Source organism: Diorhabda carinulata, chromosome X (assembly GCF_026250575.1).
Source record: "Diorhabda carinulata isolate Delta chromosome X, icDioCari1.1, whole genome shotgun sequence".
NCBI lineage: Eukaryota > Metazoa > Arthropoda > Insecta > Coleoptera > Chrysomelidae > Diorhabda > Diorhabda carinulata.
The window spans coordinates 44,664,168-44,684,426 of NC_079472.1; the positions used below are offsets into that span (position 1 = coordinate 44,664,168).

Consider the following 20,259-nt stretch of genomic DNA (forward strand, 5'->3'; position numbering starts at 1 on the left):
ATTTTGGCAAGTTTTTTGGCAAAAATATGCAACAGAAATACCGAAAAAATAGATTGTTGACAAATTAATGTGAATCAACCTTATGCGCTGCGTATGAGGTTACCAGAGATTGCACTACCTGCACTCGGAACTGTTTGGTTAGTACTCGAGTGAATACGGGCGAAAGCGGTGTCATTACTAGTATGAAATTAATAACGTATCAAGTACCTACTGTTTTTTTGTTCACTTATACAACGGAACCTCTCGTACCAGATTATTATATCAACTTCGATATGGACTAACAAGCCAGGACCTAGTAAAAAACGCAAGGTTAAAGATGAATATCGACAGTTTCAAGACATTTGGACGAAGAAATACTTTTTTGTTATGTCCCATAACAACATCGTTTGTTTAATATACAAGAGTTCGGTTTCTATTTTAAAGGAATATAACGTGAAACGACACTATGAAACACAACATACTGCTTTTGCTAACTTAACCGGCGAGTTACGGATGCAAAAAATTTCTTCATTGAAACGGGAACTAATTAGTCAACAGCTATGTTTACGAAACCCGTTCAAGATTCTGAGACTGCTACTGAAGTGAGCTTTGAAATTTCTCGATTAATAGCGAAAAGTTGTCGGCCCTTCAAAGATAGCGAATTTGTTAATAAAATGTGTCCGGAAATGGCCAAGAAGTTTGAGAAAATTCAACTCAATCGGATGACCATTCAAAGAAGGATCACGGCTTTATCGACTGATATAGAACAGCAGTTAGGTATAAAATCTAAAAACTTTGAGTTTTTTTCATTGGCACTTGACGAATCTACTGATTTTAGTTCTACTGCTCAACTCTTATCTTACGAGGTGTGACGCAAGATTTTGAAGTCTGTGAAGAGCTGATTGGTATGAGTTCTTTCACAAGTCAAACAAAAGGAAGTGACATGCTCACGGCCCGTCTGCAAGAATGCTCTAAAATGGATTCAAATTCAACAAAATTATCTGGAATTACGACTGACGGAGCTCCTTCAATGGTTGGGAGCAAATCTGGGATAATAACTTTGTTCAAAGAATATTTGAAAAGTCTAAACATAGACACGGAAGAAATAATGCAGTTCCATTGCATTATACATCAAGAGGCCCTCTGTGCAAAAATATTGGGATTTGAAGACTTGATGAAGGTTATTGTTACAACAATAAATTTTATAAAATCTTGCGGTCTTAATTACTGATAGTTCAAAAAATTTCTCGAAGACATTGACAGTGAATATGGTGATCTGTTATTTTATACTGAAGTAAGGTGATTAAGTCGTGGATTGACACTGGAGAGATTTCTTAATTTGATAGAAAAAATCAAAATATTTCTGACGGAAAAGAAAAGAGAACTCGTCAATCCTGACTGGTTGTGTGACTTAGCTTTTCTAGTCGATATCACTAGTCATTTGAATATCTTAAACACGCGCTTCCAGAGTAAGGATCAACTGATTTCTAAACTGTACGCTCATGTATCGTCTTTCAAATGCAAGTTGAGTCTTTTCAGGTCCCAAATAAATTCAGCTAATTACGCCCATTTCCCAACCTATAAAAAATTTGCAGAGAACATTTCCCCTGAGAATGCACCCTAGTCAATGCAGCTGGAATTAATAGACATTCAAAATAATGAGAATTTAAAAAACAAATTTATTGAAGGAATTTTACTCAACTTCTACAGTTGCCTTGATAAAAACAATTACAAAGAATTGCGAAAAAACGCACTAAAATGCAGCAGCCTATTTGGTTCAACCTATATATGCGAACAAACGTTTTCTCTCATGAATCTCAACAAAATGAAAAATAGGAACCGCTTAGCTCATTGGCTAAGTTTGGAAGCAATTTTACGTGTGGCGACATCTAATTTGGAGCCAGATATTAAAAGATTCGTGAAATTTATGCAGTGTCATGCATCAAAGTGAACTTTTAGTTACATAACAATTAAGTTTAGTTTTATAAGTTTAATTAAGTTTGTTTTTGATATTATATAGTTATATTTAATTTTTAATATAAATAAATATGTATATTAAAATTATATTTATTTACATTTATATAAATAATTAAATATTTAAATATTCAGTTAGTTTTGGAATTATATTATTTGAAATTAAATATTATCCGGCTGTTTTTGTTCAGAATTCAATCCATGACAGCAATATTTTTATTTCTATGGACACAAGAAAAGATCAGAAGACCAGAAGATCATTCTGGGATCATTACAACTTCAAGCCAATGTGATCCCAGAAGAAAAACAATACGAAAAGAGAACACACACAAATACACACACACACACACATGTTGTCAATCTCTACAGCAAATTTGTTATACATATCGGGTGCGGAAAATTGAGGGCGAATGATGATGATGATGATTTTTATTTGTAGCGGCCCGCCTTTGGATCTTAATCCCTCAAGGGGCCTCTGTTTTAGATAATTCTGTGCACCCCTGCTCTAAACGAATAATCGAGTCTGACATTGTTGTTCAAACAGTCCCTAATTAATTATCCAATATTATTAAATTATATTAAAATTGAAATTACACCCCTTTTCTGTTGCATCTAAAAACTCTGTATATCTCATACATAATTGGTTTTTTATAAAGTTGATTCAGTTTCAAGTGCTTGTCCAAGAAAAATGTCATTTAAATTTGCTATCCATAGATACTTCGATCAAATAGATCACAACAAACAAGAAAATATCAAGTCACCGGAGAGGTCCCCAAATCTCGCTACTAGGGCAACTTCTCTGGAACGTTATATACGACGGTATGGTTTCTTATTAATTTCTAATTATTCTAATTTCTAATAATTTCGAAATTATTAGAAAAGTATTAAAATTCTTACATATTAGTTGAGGCTAAAGGAGGATGTCAACGAAATATTTCCAAATAGAAATGAAAGCTTGGGATAGTTGCGTACGTTTCTTAGTATATTAATTAAAAACCGTATATTTCAGGTGTGCACTTGTTATTGGTTAATGGATACACTATTGTCCCTTCCTGCCACCCTAATTGCGGAAAAATTGCCTCCACTTACATAAACTCATACATAGATAGAGCATACAACTTCTTTAACAACACAGAATCATTGTAACACATGCTTTTAATATGCATTTATAATGGTGTTTTATTAACAAGCAGAAAATCCTAAGGAGATCTTTATTTTATAATTAGCAGTAATTGATTCAGTTCTTTAACTGGCAAAAACCAATAGGATCTAATTTTAAAATATTCAGTCATCCCAATTTTACAGAAATATATCGAAAAGCATCCACCTAAACATCTAGACTCAATAGTCCTTTTAAATAAATTATTATTTCTGTTTTAATACAGTTAAAATCTAATATGTAAACTTGAAGATGATATTTAGAATACATTGAGAGCTGGATGGAATCTGGAAACTATATTAAGATCATTTATGCGCGTTTCGATAACCAAGGTTTACATAGGTTTCTGAAGATGATAACCTGGATATCGAAACGCGCGCCATACCGTGTAATTGTAGTAGTTTCAGTAGTTTGTTTCAGAAATTTAGACATGGATATTATGCAAAATAATAACCGAGGATTATTTCTCGATTGTAATACTTTCAATTGATTGTTTTAGTGCCATTTAAGAATTATTTTCTGTACTGATGTTTTTGAAAAAAAAATACCATCATTAGAGTTGACTTACTGGAACCCTATTGGTTTTTATTAGTTTCTACACCAAAAGTGTAGTGTGTATTGGATATTTTGTGTTTTAATCCGTGTTTAGAAATAAACTTGGTTGCATAAATGTTTTACAAGGACCGTAAACAATGATGCTTTGAGTACATACATAGAAGTTTTCGGATAATTTGATTATTGATTTGATAATTGATTTACATGATTTTTTTGGTGACTTCAATCATTTGTTGGATAATTAATTTGCAAATTTACAATCTACTTCACTATTAACAATTATACCGAGCTTCTGTTATTAAAAAATAAATTTTATCTGTTGAAAGAAAGAAAATGTATCTTGTTTATTATTTTTTTTAAATTAATGCTTGTATATTAATAATATTAATTATTAATAAGTTTTTTTGCTAACTGTTATGAAAACATGATATAATTAGACGAGTACATAGGAATTATAAAGTCCAAACCAGCAATACTTGATTGGCCTAGAGCTTTGTTGATGGTTGTAATGCTAGACGCAGTGGAAACTAATGGCTTAAAATCAAAAAGGAAATTGGTCTAAATTATTGGAATTTCAAAGGTTAACAAAGGTTTGTCGGAAAACCCAAAACCTATCTAATAACTGGACCCCATCAGTAATTTTCAAAACCAAAATTGCGCGTTCCTAAAGTCATCATAAAGTTTGAAATTGTTTGCAGTATAACCTAACATTTAGAATTTATGAGTTTATTGGCAAAAATTTGTTGAAAAACCCAAAACCTATCTTATAACTGAACGGAATTTTTGTAGTGCTCTAAACCATCTTCACATAATTGCCTTCCTAGGTTAACGATAACCTCTGTTAATTCCTATGTCTTTTAGGATTGGGTTGATTATTTGGTGTCTGTTACTTCTAGAACATAACTTGAACTGGGGCTGATTGCATAATTGATTATGTAAGCCTAAATTTGAGCATTAGATGATGATAGAAAACTTATTAAAATATGATTATCGAAAGTAGTTATACCTAAAAATCATCCCTCAAAACAGTTTTTAGAAATTTTCAATTCAACAACGGTCAAGTGAGAATTAATGCAAGGAAGTCATTAAAACTGATTGTGAGCCTATCTTGAAATATTAGTCAGACAGTAAAAGAAATAAATTTTAATACATACATCGATAATATTATTAAAATTATAAATAAATATAAAATTAATTGAACTGTAGGTTAGGTTATTTATTAAATAATTGATCTAAATAATAGATCTATAGCGATCTATTGCCTTAACAGACTAAATAAAAATTCATATTATTTAAACAATTAGCAGTTAAATTTTCTTTTCAAATAAAGAACTTAAAGTTATTAAAAGTTCAATTTGTTTATTTAAAAGTTAATAAAAAATATAATCATCATATAATCAAAGAATCTTATTTAAATTATAGATAGAATTATACTATAATCGCTGAAAATTTCGTTATCTTCAACAACGTTTTTAAAATTAATTTTTTAATTTAAAGTATTGAAAATTTTTATTCTAAAAACGTTGTTGTTAAATTCCAAATTTTTGAAAACTGGCTATTAAAATTCATATTATTTAAACTAATACCGGGTAGTGACATTTTCTTTTGTAATAAAGGACTTATAATGCGTATTACTAAAAAAATCGATTGTCTTACTGAGAAGTTATTAAAATTTCAATTTCTTTATTTGAAAGTTAATAAAAAATATAATAATAAAGAAATGAAATTTACAAAAAAAAATGTTATTGAAATTATAGATATTTTATTATAATCGCTGAAAATTTCGTTATCTTCAACAGGTTTTTTAAAGTTAATTTTTCAATTTAGTGCACCGAAAATTTTTATTGTACAAAAATTCCAAATTTTTGATAAACTGTTTTGTGGGATGATTTATAGGTATTGATATGAGCTGAAAAAGTGTAGGTTTTGTTATTCAAATATTTTATTAGTATTAAATATGTAAATGTCATCAAAAGATTTTTTTCACTCATTCAGAGAAGTTAGTGTCCTAATAGTCATCAATGGTTGTAGGTAAAATTGAAATCATATATTTCTTCTTTGCCTGTAATTCATATAATCATATTTGTTCAATAAATGTCTGGTTAAAAAAAGCTAAGTTGATCCATTTATGTATTTGTTGCTATTTTACTTGCCAGGAAAGGTATCTTGGATATTGGTTGTGTATGTCATTTCAACAATATTAAGTGAGCTTCAGATTTAGAACACTGGAGCTTTATTATGATAATTATGAAAACTTGTTATTAAATTATGTATATTTTTAATAATTAAAAAATACAAATTCTTATAAGTTTACTGTCCAGGTAATACTGTGTGCGACCAAAGTTAGTTCTAGTTACTGTGTTGCTGTATAAAATTTATACCCTTTCTGTATAAATTTTCTTTATATTGGGATTCTAGAAGGATGATTATAATACAATTCCATGCTAATGGAAATACGTTCTTTTATGTTCCATATTAGTTTGTTTGATTTTTAGACTGTTTTTTTAAGTTTTTATATATGTTGGGACACCACGCATTGCACAGAATTAAGTGTCTAAACTTTAACTATTTTAAACTTTTTTTCCTTGTATAAGACGACAAAAACTACAGTTTAATATAGTCCTGTCGCAGTGAAGTTGACCTAACTATGAGATCTTTTCAATGGAATTTAGCTACCTATTAACGAAAACTAATTTAAAGTATATTTACCATACCATAAGAGACACATTTACTCAATTTCACTCTTACACATTTTTATAACAAGGAATCAATATGCTATTGATTACAAAAATATTATTGAAAATCAACGACACAAAATAAAGTCAAATCAACACTGTGCTATATTGCCTTTTCGACTGATTATTACTTCTTTTCGTCTTGGCATACTATCAAGTAACTTTTGACACTCATATGGTGCCAAATTGTTCCGGACTGGTTCGCATTTCTGGAATGATTCTTGAAGAAGAAAATATTGTTTCCTTACATCCAATCTTCCATTTTTTAGTCGTATAAGAAGCGGCACAATATTGTTGGAAAATATATTTAATATTATTTGAAACCTCATCCTCCTCCTCCTCCTCATTTTTCCATTATCCAAAGGATGAAGTGACATCATTTATATTTGATTCGGCAGTTGTTTCCATGCTTGACTATCCTGTGCAATCTTTTTGGCATGATGCAGTATCATATTTATTAAGGGTTTTGTTTTGTCTACCCATATAGTTGGAGATCTGCTTTTACTTTCTCTTCTATGATTAATCGTTCCATTGTTCCTGATGTAGCTATATGTCCCAGGTGCTGCAGATACGTGCGTTTTATTTTGGTTAGTAGTTTTGTACGTGGATCAATTTCTTGTAATACGGATACGCTGGTTCGTTGTTGTGTCCATGATACTCGTAAGAGTAGTCTCACATTTCGAGAGCCTATATTCGGTTTTTAACTTTGTCTAAAGTCCATGTTTCCGCTGAGTACGTTGCAGCGGGGAAGATAAGAGCATCAACTAGACGGAGTTTCGTTGCTTTAAAGTATTTTTTTCTCCAAATTTTTTTTCATATGGATGAGCCTGTTCCTGTTTCAATTGGAACACCTCGAAAATGTTGAGTGCGTAACATTTTAGAAGAAGAAACGAAAAGAGAGCCCTTTTCTATCTAATTTTTTGCTCTCTAGCTTAGAAACTGAATTCCGCGTGGGGCGCTTAACTCTGTATGTTAGTGTGTTTTTGTTTTTTTAATTTAAAGTATTTACTATTTATTATTCATATAAATTGTGATGGCATGACTATTTATATTTAATAATTATTATTAAGAATCCATATCTGATTCTTTTAAAAGGATAAACTGTAAAATGTACAATCACCTTATCTACAGTTTACTTATTTTCATAGAAAAGTTCATATAAACAGTCAAAATAGAACATATTTGGATAATTTTGTAACAACATAGTAGTTTGGAAGTAGTTTGTCTGAATAATTCAATCAAATATTTTTGAAAGATAATGAGTACATGAGACCAAACTTTTTAAGAGAGGTAAAAAACTAAATACTAAAAAAATATGAAGTCACATGGTGTTTCTGTTATAACAATATAAAATAGGCACATGTTTACATGTTGCCATGTATCTTAGACAATAAAAAAGTTTCACATTTTGAAAAAAAATATGGACTTATGTTGTTACTAGAATTTTTCTAAAAATGAAAGACTGTGTATTGGATAATTTGTCTTTAATTTAAAAAGATAATCAGCATATGCTTATGAATCAACTACTCACTAATCATCATCTTTTTCTGACGTAGGCCACAGGAATATTTCTTGATAAAAACTTATTATATTCTCAATTTTTGAAATTTTTAATATCTATTGGAATTTTGCCCAATGGTTATGCTTTTTCGGTGGATAACTGCACTAATATATTCTAGATTGTAATCAATTTGGCGAAATTCTGAAACATTGAATATTTGTTTTTTGTCCTTATGTACTTTATCTCCCTTTGATTCTTCAGATATAACCTTCTTTTTGAAATAATAAGGCCACCATTTCGTAAACGCCAATACATATTCATTCTTAACTATTTTCAGTTCGAAATTTCTTTTTTTACTTGAATTTAGTATTATTTTAGCAAATTGTTTTAATAAATAGAATCTATCTACTTTTTTCAGAGACCGTTTAATCACACCAAAATCTCTGTCACAAGCATAAATGAATGTCCTCTTATCAGAGTGACAGTTTAGAATCTTTTAGTAGCTACTAGAGCTAAGCACAGTCTTACTAACGTATTATTTTTGTTCTGCCCAACACAAGCATCTACAAAAATACATAAATGTTTGGCTTCTTGATGGATAACTTCATTGATGTAATCAGAAATGAATGAAGCAATGTCATCTGGACTCTTTCGGGCAATACCTTGATGGTATAGGTAAAGTCTTGATTTTCCAGATCCTAGATTGTGAATAATAAACAGGAAAAGACTTAGTTGCCTGTCCTGGATTGGGATGTTTGGCATCTGAATATTTTGCATGTAATCCATAGCTTTCGCATAAACTGCTGAATCTGATTCGCAAATTTCTTTCATAGACTTATTTTATCAAAAAACTTTTTGCTCTTCTTTTATGAACAGTTTGCTCAGCTATTGTGACTCTATTAGCTATTTAATTCAGACTGGAACTCTTCAATTTTGCTTCAAATACTTCACATTCACAACAAGTGTCTACTTGAGGGTGTCCACCTGTTTTAATCTAACAGGTGTTGAAATTTTCAGAAACGAGAGCGGTCTGTGAGACCGGGCGTCCATAGTTAAAAGTTAAAGCCTATAGTTTAATAAGGCACATCAGCTTTGCAAACTTTGGTTTCTCTAGCAGAATGTGAGATGCGATATAAGACATTCGTGGTTCCCTCTAAACTCGGATTTAAACTTCTTGATCTTTCTCTGGCTAGTGGTTGCAGTGATATTAAGCCTTGAAGGAAAGTATCTTGTTCATTTTTGGTAGAAAAGTTAATGAACTTTTTATCAATTTCATTACACAACTCATCAGAAACTAAAACGGGTATGTATCGAGCCCGTCATCTAAAACGATTATAAAGAGTATATCAGAATCTTATTTACGTGGGATCTAAAAGAAGTGGAGAAAACGCATCAAAAAATCTAATCTGCAATCGTCTTCACTATCACTAAGTTTTAGTTGACTTCTTTATAGTTTCGCATTTATATTCTTTTTGTTTGAATCCATTTATTGTGCCTAGGCTCCTCCTTATCACTTATTTTTACTTCAAACAATAAATTCTTATCCAGAAAATAACTGATATTACTTTGGAACGATCAACCAGATCAATGATAACAACTGTCGTGCAATATTGCCACTAAGAAATAGTCATATATGTAATAGTCCTATATGGACAATTGGTATTAGAAAAAAGTCCCTATTTTACGGTGCCGACAATATTCCTTTTCTCTTTCGTTCGAGACACTTTATCTATACTGCGCACGCTTGAGAATGCGCAGAACCAAGTTGGAACCTCGGAGGATAGAGAAATCGTTGCCTTCTGTCTTCCTTAGTCCACTTATAATAGAAACTGTCCATATAGAAGTATTATATATATATATATATATATATATATATATATATATATATATATATATATATATGTATATATTGATAAAGACTTAAAGAAGAGTCGAAACGTCAAAATCTTTCTTTTAAAAACTTTTTAACAAAATTAAATAAAATTAAATGGAAAGAAAAGGATTTGAGTTGTTTTTATTTCAATGTCAAGGGTGTACGGCATGATTGCCAGAATAAAAATGCAAGGTATCAGAGATTTACCAACACTTTACCGGTTTCTATAAACTATTTTTATGTCTAAAAGCTAAAAATCCAAAAATCGTAACTTTCATTAGTAACCCGTGAATTGCGTGATAATAATAATTAATCATAGATAAAGGGTAATTAAAACTTAAGTTCAACAACCCAAAACAATATAAACAATCAGCTAATCGTATTTACCCACTAATATACTAACGGATCATTTCGATCAGTTTCCGAACTAAAGTGAACATAACCTGGTTTATCAATCATCGCTTAGGAAAAGTAGGTATAGTAACAGAAGTTATTGTGGCACAATTTCATATCGTATATAGTTAATAACACTCAAGTTATACATGAAATGCACACGTCACCTATGGCTGTGGCTCTTAACCTTTTTAAGCCGCGACCCAAATTTGAGAAATATGTCCATGTCGCGACCCAAAAAAAAGTCAAATTTTTTTCATTGCTTTATTTTAGATCGTATTTCTAAAAAATCTTCTATCCTACGATGATGATTTTTTTTAACTTACAAATTTTTTATTTATTTTTTTAATAATAAAGTTAAACAAAAATACTTTTCGATCCAAGGAAAATTTAATTAATAATCAAGTGTTTTTAATAATTTTTATTGACCAAACTAAAATTTTTGAAAATAATTGATATTTTAACTTATTCCTAAAAAAAGAAATATCAATACATATATTAAGACTTTTAAATTTTAAATGCAAGTCATACAGTTTTAATGAGAACCTTGTGCTTGAATACATTTTGAAAGATCTTCAAACCTCGCTTGAATGCTTGTCAAGGAGCACCTTATATCTATTTCAGGATTTAACTTGTTCCGGTAATTGTTTTTGATTACACACAGAGCCGAAAAACCAGCCTCACACATATATGTTGTTGAAAAGGGCAATAATACTTTTAGGGCTTCTTTAACAATTATTGGCTTTTCGGTTTTTAATTTTAACCAGAAAGCACATAAAGATTCAGTGTTTTTGTAGAAATTGTATCGAAGTGCTTGGTCACTTTGTATTTCTATTAATTGTTCTTGAAATTGATTAATATTAACAAATTCCTCATGCAAATCACTTACATCAAAATTAAATGGCATTCGAATCCAATTATATTTGAAAACATCGTCTGCAGGGAAATATCGATCAAAGTCTGCTATTAGTTTTTCTAAATGATTAATAATAATTTTCTGTATTTCAAAATCTGTGATATCAATATTATTGTCTTCAACAAGTAAATTAAGAGTCGGGAATGAAGCAAGTTTCTTTACTTCAACCATATTTCTCCATAATTTGAGTATATTTTTAAAACATGTAATTTTTTCAGATAATTCAATAATAGTATGATTACGTCCTTGCATAGACGTATTTAGATTATTTATTTCAAATAAAATATCTGACAAATAAGCAACTTGAGTAATCCACTTCAACTCGGAGAATTTAGATGCTATTTGGTGTTTCTTTTCTCTCAAAAAAATTCGACTTTTGTCCGCAATAATAACTCTTTGAACAACTTTGCCCCGGGACAGCCATCTAACTTCAGAATAATATAATAAATATTCGTATTCTGCACCAAATTCGAAACACAATTCTACAGTTAAGAGCTCTTGATTTGATAAAATTGACTACCCCAACGATTTCATCCAAAACGATACATAACTCGGGTGATCATTTTTTTGAAGCAAGATTTTGTCTATGTAACAACCAATGAATCGATATGATTTGTGGATTCATTTGTTTTGCTCTTGTCGAAAATCCCTTTTGTTGCTATCATGGCAGCTGCACCGTCGGTGCAAATACTGGAACACTGATTCCAATTTAATCCTTCTTCTATAAAAAACGAATCGACCATAAGAAAAATATCTTCATCTCTAGTTGTTGTTGACATTGGTTTGCAAAATAAAATGTCCTCCTGTATATCTGTTAAACCTGTATACCGCACTTCCTGAAGGCCATTCGCGAAGAGCGGTAAAACCGAAACATCGTATTAGAGAATAACTCTTCTAGGAGGTGTTCGTATTACTTATTATTTGGTGTATTACTAAATTTTTTGGTTCGAAATATGCTACGCGACCCATAGGTTAAGAACCGCTGACCTATGGGGTAGTATATTCGGTTTTTTACCGTGGTTTTCTCTGTAGGCCTACTCTAGTAACTATCATGACAATTTTAGGATAATTTAAGGGGAAAATACCGGGCAAGTTCTAGATATTACCCTATTATTGATATTGATAACTATTATTTTGATTTCTTTAGAGATTGTAATTAAAATCATACTCTTGAAAATCTACTTCAGTCATGTCTTCTTAGATTTCTCCTTCCTATTCTTCTTGCTCGATGTTTATTAATTGTTCAAATGTGGCCGACTCATTGGTCTCTTCATTAAAATAACAGGAATATTTCTCTATTGTACTGAACTGGACATTTGAGGAAGACTAACCTTCGCAATTGGTACACGTTAGAGAACACAGCAACCCGACTTTTTCACAGCCACATTTGGCACTACAACCTTTTTTGCAATTGCAAAAAATATTGTTGAGAACTTTTTCTGGACCAGGTGGGAGTAAAGTTCTAATCGGTTCCAGACTATTATCTATCAATTTCCAATCCCAATCTTCTGGGCCTAGCCATGTTTGAACTTCATAGTATACGTGATACAAGTGTTGAATAGCAGATGCCGATGTTGGAGGAAGACATGATAGTTGTACTTATTTCTTGTTTCGCATGTTTTTCACAAAAGTTAAGTATCGGTAATTATGAATGTAAGTAATTTTTTGAAGCTCCATAAACCGCAAGAAGAAAGCAAATTCCTTCCGTAATTATTATTTAAGGTGTGGGATCAGTAAATAAATAAATACTTTAGCGCAGCTATTCAAATATTTTTTTTCAATAATTTAAATACTGACGTTTTGCACTTTCTGTACATTTCTGACGAAAGGTCACAGCCAGTTATCGCATGTAAAATAAAATATAATTTTTGGGATAAGCAGATAAACTTTTTGGAGAATATATTTCCGTTCGCTGTTGAGCTCTTCCAGGTTTCAGAAAATGAATAAGTTTATCCATTGGAGTCCTTGCAGTAAGTAGTACTAACAAATCAACATCTTCACCAACTACAATTGTTGTGTTTGTTGCATTAAATTTTTCTGCTTGCTATTTCAATTATGAGGACATCTGCGTCACTTTTAGCTCGTTTCTAAGACACAAATAGGTATTTATACTTGTTTTAAGTGTCTCTTAGGAAAAAATCATAACGACCATTTTTGTAGATAATTTTAAGATCTACAACTTTAGTTTGAGGTTTTTTTGATAAAACTCACTGTTTTCAATAGAAATCCAATAAACCTCAAATTTTAATATTTGACCCCGAATACCGGCGTCGCGAAGGCATTTTAATGGGGGGGGGGGGTGTAGAAGAAGTAAATTTTCTCAACTGGTACTCAAAAAATTCCCAACTAGCATGTTACTTTCATAAAGATGATTAAATTCTTGTATGAATATGAGTTATTGAAACAAAACGGATAATTCACATAAAGTTTAATTAAAAGAGTCTGATAAAATTTAATTTTAGAAATATTACAACACGAGACTAGGTCAGTTGCTTGAGGCTTTCGCGGCCATTGTCTTATGAAAATTGGATTCTCAGGTTTTTAGGCCGCCGCCGCCGGTTTACTTAGTACTCGACGTTTCGCCTGGTCCATCGCTTAGCATTTTCAAGAGAGATGTTGACTGTTGTTCGGTTTACAGTCGCTTACTAAAGTCAAGCAATGATGACGGCCTAAAAACCCGAGAATCCAATTTTCATAAGACTAGGTCAATTAAAATCAAACTTTAATGTGAAGCCGTCTCTCTTTTAATTTGGCCTATCTTGCAGACATTTCCTTTAGAATCATCTTGTCGACCAAGTCAATCTCGCTTTTCATCAGCATAAAAAAATTTAGACTTTCTTCGGCCATTGTTGTCTTGTAGGCATTTTTTACGAACTTGAGTTGGCTAAATTTTCTCTCATTGGTTGCTGTTGAATAGCCAGTAGTGAATACTAGTTTGCAAATAGTCGTGGTAGATTTTAGAACAGTTTTAAATTTAAGTGCTATATGTAAAAATGCTCGCATGGACCGTCCGATTCATTTTTGGAAAGGTCAAAAAATATTTCTAGTTCTCCTTTCAAGACACTTTCATTTGGTCTTGCAGAAATGGGACACAATGTTAATAGATCGCTGATGTTTTGATCATTTAGGTTTTTTTGTCTAGAGGAAAATTGAAAATGTTAAAAAAGCCGGCAACATTATTCATGACCGCATGTACATTTTCGAATAAAAATTTAATGAGGACGTCCAATAGGGCACAAAACTCTTTTCTATAAAATGATTGAATGTCAAATTCTGTTGCATTGTCTCTATTTACATCTATTTTTTTAGGAATTATCCGCATTTCCAGTGTTTCATAAAATCGCTTTCTGGATCAAGGCCTATATTTAAAGCACGCGTGATTGTGCTCTGAATTAAGTTATTAATTTCTTCACTATTTTCCCTGATTTGTCTTAAAATATCTATCACAGATGTTGTTATCATAGCCACATCTACTATATTGAGGTCTTCCTTTTCGAGAGTTTCTATTAAAATCTGTACTTTAAAAAATATATTTTATAGAAATGTTATACACATGAGAAAGTCAAAGGAAGTGACCTTATATAATGCTAGAGCTTTGGCTCTTGTTTTGGCATCCATATCAAAATCGTTTTTGTATTTGAATAAAAGCTCTAAAATTGCATCATATGAGATATTGATACCTTTGAGTGTCTCCGCTCTTGCAGTCCATCGGGTTTTCGAAAGGTTTTTCAAAAATATGGCATTCTCAACTGTGTTGAATTTTTGTTTCATGTTCTTAGAGCGTTTGGTGCTACTGCTAAAAAACACATAAAGTTCTTCTAAAATGTTAAATGTTTCTGCAACAATCGCACTTGCCCTGTAACTACCCCTGTTCTACTGCGGTATTAGTTCGGTGGGCCTGGCAGGGTATATATGGTATTTCACGGCCAACTAGTTCTGATACTTTCTGCCGAGTACCGTTGAATATTCCCGACATGGAAGCAGCAAAGTTGTTAATATCAACGTTTAGTGACTTAATGGTGTTGATAATATCAAGTGCTATACCTTCGCCTGTCTTTGAAGAGGCTTCAACCACCGCAAAAAGATGTTCACATGGAATGCCCTCCTCGTTTACGTATCTCAAAACTATTGACAATATATATTTATTGGAAGCGTCGGGAATATGGTCAGCCATTACTGTAAAAAACATTTTGAGACATTTCGTACTCCTTCCATTATCCAATTTGTTTCCGATAATTGCCTCCCAACGCCATTCGGAAAAAGAGAACAAATGAAACAAAATGCCGCATCTTTTACTGTACTATATTCAAAGAATTCGTACTCCCTGTACCACTCTTTTTGAAATCTATTTTTTCCATCACTGAGAAATACTTTTAGATTCGGCTGATGAGGACCTAAACTAATCAAATAATTTCTCTCCTGGTCAGTCGTGATTGGTTCTCTTGTACCAGGGTCATGACTTACTAGTTTAGATACCTTAGAGGTCTGGTCTAGATCCAGATTCTCATTAAGTTTTTTTGAAAGTGATAAGTATCTATTAAATAAATCAATAATATTTTCACACTGATAACGAACTTGTTTGTCTTCAGTTTTCAGGACTGCTAAAACAAAAATAATTATTATTTCACCACGTTCAATTAACTGGTTTTTCGTGTCTGTATGTCCGGGTTAAATTTTCTAATTGATTTTTAAATAAGTTTTTGACAAGATAAAGCTTTTAAATAGATCCAGTCTAAAGGAAAACAAAAAATAATCATATTAAGCAGGCAAAAAATAAATGGCAGTACTAGTGGCTATTTAATTGAGTGGGTACCTCCTCCCCTCTCGCGGGTAGGTACGTGTTTTTGTTTCAAAGTTACGTGAGTAATATTTTAAAAGTAAAGATTTACTTTTTAAAAAAAACTTTATTAACTCGATAACTACAACAATAGGTGTTGGAATGAATACTTAACAAACATTAAATAAAATGAAAAATGCTGAATACAGTAAAGTGTAACAAAATGATTGTTATTATAATTACAGGATGTCTACATATGTCTGCTGATAACCTAAAAAATATTCTCAGGTTTTATGAGAAAACAAGAAATGCTGAACACAATTAAATATAAAAGAAATAGTATCTAGATATTTGTTAACAGGATGTTTCTACATATGTTTGCTGATAACGTTAGAAAATTATGATCAAGTTTTGTTATAAGAAAATAAGGTGTATGAACAGTGCACTGTTATCACTCAAGTATATTGACTTATGTAATTGTCTCTATATGACTCCTCCCCTCTTCGTTGAAGGTATGTCCTCGTGACTTCGGCTTCAATAGGGATTGTGGTAATTCTGTTGGTTCACCCTGGTATCGTTCTTGTTTTTTTCTAAAAATTCTTTTATACAAATACAAAAATAGTGTGGCTACTAAAATAAAAATTATTGTTGCTGTTATTCCTAGATGGCTTTGATGGACTTCTATAGGTAACAAGTTTGGTTCGCGAAATTGTGGTAGCAATTCGATTGGATCTTCCAAATGCAAATTGTTAATATTAATTTTGTTATGAATTTCTGAAAAGTCGTTTTTTACTTCGGCTAAATTGCAGCGTGAAAGGTCTTCTAAGTTGCAAGGGTCTTCGTGAGGTTCTTCCTCGCAGTACCAAAACGAGAAGGTTTTCTTGCATTCTTCGTTTGTCCATTTTGTTGATCCTTGAGAATTTAGAGCGAATGTGTACGGGGGTAGGAGGATATTGTTTTCTTTGCTGGGAATAGGGATAATTTTGGAGATATGAAGCAATTCGTTGGCTAATATAGAAACTTTGAGAGTTTTTGAGGTAAAAATAAGATTGATTTTCATTATTTCTAATAAAGTAGGAATATCAGAAGCATTTTAATCGTGTGAATGAATAGTATATATAAAATTAATGATTTCTTCTAATTCTTTTTGTTTAATTGGTTTAATTGGGTACAGAATGATATTCTAAGTAAAATTTGAATATAGTTTCTTAGGTTCCTAATTTGTTCTAACTGAATATGGATAATAATTTCGTTGTTAAGTCTATTATTCAAAGTATTCAATTCTTTGAGTATGTCTTCTGCAAAAATTTGAATTTTACGTAAATTTGTTTGCCAAAGTTGGGTAATCTGTCCTGCAAACATATCGTCGGTTTGGAAGAAGACTATAATATCTCAAAAAATGGCATTTTTCAGGAGAGCCATTTTCATATTGATTTTTGTTAAAATGCTCAGTAGGTAATTTCATATTTCTATGATTCAATAATCAGGAGGAACAATGTGAAATATCTGCCGTGTTTGGATTCTTGCATGTCTAAAAACCTCCCCCTTATCTGCCACTTTCATCCCCTCTTCTTAAATGTGATAGTATTCCCCAAAAAGAAATTCAAATACTTTTGAATATAATATTTTGTTACAACAGGAGTTTTGATAAAAAAAAACTAATGAATTAAAAAAATTTTATTGTCTAAATCACAGAAAAACATTGTGTTTCATAATAACATGATTGTTTACAATTTTTTTTTTAACCAAATTGAATTACAAAATCATTCTTTGTTCTCTCCCTGTAGATAAGATTACAATTTATTTTTGCAACTTTAAAATGTTAATGATAACGTTATTATAGACTAGTGTAAAAACCTTGGTAAGATGATGTTAAAGCTCAAAGTTAGTCCTAGAAATAGTTAAATTCAAATTCGTAACACAAAATTCTTGTATAATTTTTTGAATTATTGATTAGTAAGTTGTTGACAATCTTCTAAACAAATTAAAAAATAATGAAAACAGACATGTAGAAAAAAATGAATAGTACAACTACAATAACATAACCTCACTTAAAAAAATAAAATAAATATAAGCAATTATAAGTTATCAAAAAACGTTTTATAATACTGAGGCATGACAGCGACAGATTTTTTAGTCTTAGCAAAAAGAGCCAACAAACCTTTCTTTTTTTTCTCACTTATTCCCACCTTCTTCTTGTAAGCCCTTTTCAAAGGTCCAAATGTACCCTGTTCAGGAATTGAAGAAACACGCTTGCCACCACGCTTTTTCTGCTGCAAAATATCCACGCGCATGAATTCCAATTGCGCATATGACGTTTTAACTAGAAGATGTCCAGGGTTTGCCTTGGTTACCTTAACAACGCTCACATCAGCAATGCGAATTGTTTCATTATTGTCGTTTTTAAAAATTTCCTTTATTCCCATGTCCTTTGACAATTCTTTGAAATCGAAAAAATCTTCAAAACCCATTTCATGGACAATGTACGGCTTACCATTCTTTTTAGCTTGCCTGACCAAGCTTAAATACTGCTCTGGTACGTAGATGGGAGCTCTTTTTTTAAACTGCCTGATTGACCGTTCAATTACAGAATGAATGTGATTCCCTTCATTTTGCGTGTGCCCGGCTACAAGAAATTTGTGCGTGATGGAATTTATATTTTCCAAAACTGAAACAGCATTGATATACAAAGCAAAAATATACCGATTTTTGTTTTGCCCCACACAATTATCTGAGTAGAAAATATCTATTTTTCCAGTCGCTTTTTCGTTACAAGTTTGCAAATAGGACCAAACGCAGGAACCTATTTCAATGGCCCCCCTGTTTGCAAGACCTTCATGCCACATGTAGCAGAAAGCGTCAGTCGTTTTCAATTCATAAATTGATAGATTGTAAACGTTCAATTTTGATACATAATAAAATGAAGAGGAATCACCTTGTGGGCATGGAAAAGCTGCTTGTAAATCGTATACTGCCACGACAGCATTGGGTGATTCCTTGTCAGTTGACATCTCAATTCTTGCTAGATCTTTCTCTTGTATGTGTTTGTTATAGTCTTCCAGCAGGTTTTGTTTCTCTTCTTCTGTGCAATTTCGAAAACCTTCACAATAGTCACAAGCGTCTTTTTTGGGAACGAAAAAGGAGATATTAAACTCCTCCTTGAAAATCTTATAATACATCAGGTAATTGACATGTGGCTTCTTCACTTCTTCACATAACTCCACATAATCTCGATGAAGGTCTCTCACAGTTTTCCCTCCTTCTATATATTCCATCTTTGATTCAGACCGGCAGTAATGACTTTCCATTCGGGGGATAGAGCGAATGTGATTTCTAACTTCATCTTTAATGGTGTCAGAAAGAGCCGGTTATTATGTTTTCCTCGCTTTTCAGGTTGAATTACACCAGCCACTGATGAACTCTTTTTCTTTAAAGCAGTCTGAATCACTTGCGAATTAATTCCCAATGTTGCCATGAAAAAATATTTGCAAACACGAATTTTTTTCTCCTAATGAAAACGTAAAATAAAAGGCATTGTTTAGACCACGACTTTTTTGTTGATGTGTAGGGTATCTATATTTTGGATTTATCCTATCTATGCAACATACTATGAACATCCTTTGTTGTTGCAAATCTGCCATTGCCCAGTACTCTCTGAAGAGTGTCTGTCGTTGTTCATCTGATATCTTATTCGCACATATTAAACGGCATTTTTCAACATCACAAGGTGGGCGCATGGTTTTGGCCTTTCTGGTTTCCAATGTTCGATCTTCTGTACCATCTGCAAGAGTTGTGGTTTTTATTGAGGAATAAGATTGACCACTATTCCTCATTGTTTTTGCAATGTTTTTCATCCATTGACCGGGATTACGTTTTACTCTTCGAACATTTTCTCGTGGATGATGAAAGTTTTTGACAAAACGATGTTTCTTCTTGTAACCTGCGTTGTTCTGTTTCACAACTTCATCTAGAGAGCCAGAGCTAGAGGATGAAGAACTACTATTTGAAGAATAATTTGGGTCTTCGCTAGTATCATCTACAGAACTTAGAGAAGAATTACTTGAGCTACTACAAGATGAACATGTCGAGCACGAAGAAGACGAGGAACTTGATAAGCTTCTGTTTTTGATCTGCTTCGCTTCGTCAACACTAGGGATAGGGGAATTGTTTTTTTGTTGGGAGCTGTTGCTTACCTCTGTAGGATTAATTAGCGCTTGATTATTCTCCTTTTCAGATTCAAGATCAGGTAAAGAAATGTTGCTCTTTGCTTTTTTGATTGTAGGGGTTGCTGTGTCATCCTCAGTAATGCGTTTTCCGTAGTCGCATGTTGTGAGTCGATCCACAACTTCTTGATGACTGTTGTCGTCAATAGGAAATGGCGGTTTCACATTCTCTTT

General features: G+C 31.9%; 1 protein-coding gene and 1 long non-coding RNA gene across 2 annotated transcripts in view; both read left to right on the plus strand.

Annotated features, from left to right (window-relative positions):
• LOC130902167 (klaroid protein-like) overlaps window positions 1-20,259 on the plus strand; it is a 47,550-nt gene that overhangs the window by 9,747 nt on the left and 17,544 nt on the right.
• LOC130902171 (uncharacterized) overlaps window positions 573-20,259 on the plus strand; it is a 30,624-nt gene continuing 10,937 nt past the window's right edge. Inside the window, exon 1 of the long non-coding RNA XR_009060363.1 lies at window positions 573-2,772. This is a non-coding gene — a long non-coding RNA (uncharacterized LOC130902171). The remainder of the gene's footprint in view (window positions 2,773-20,259) is intronic.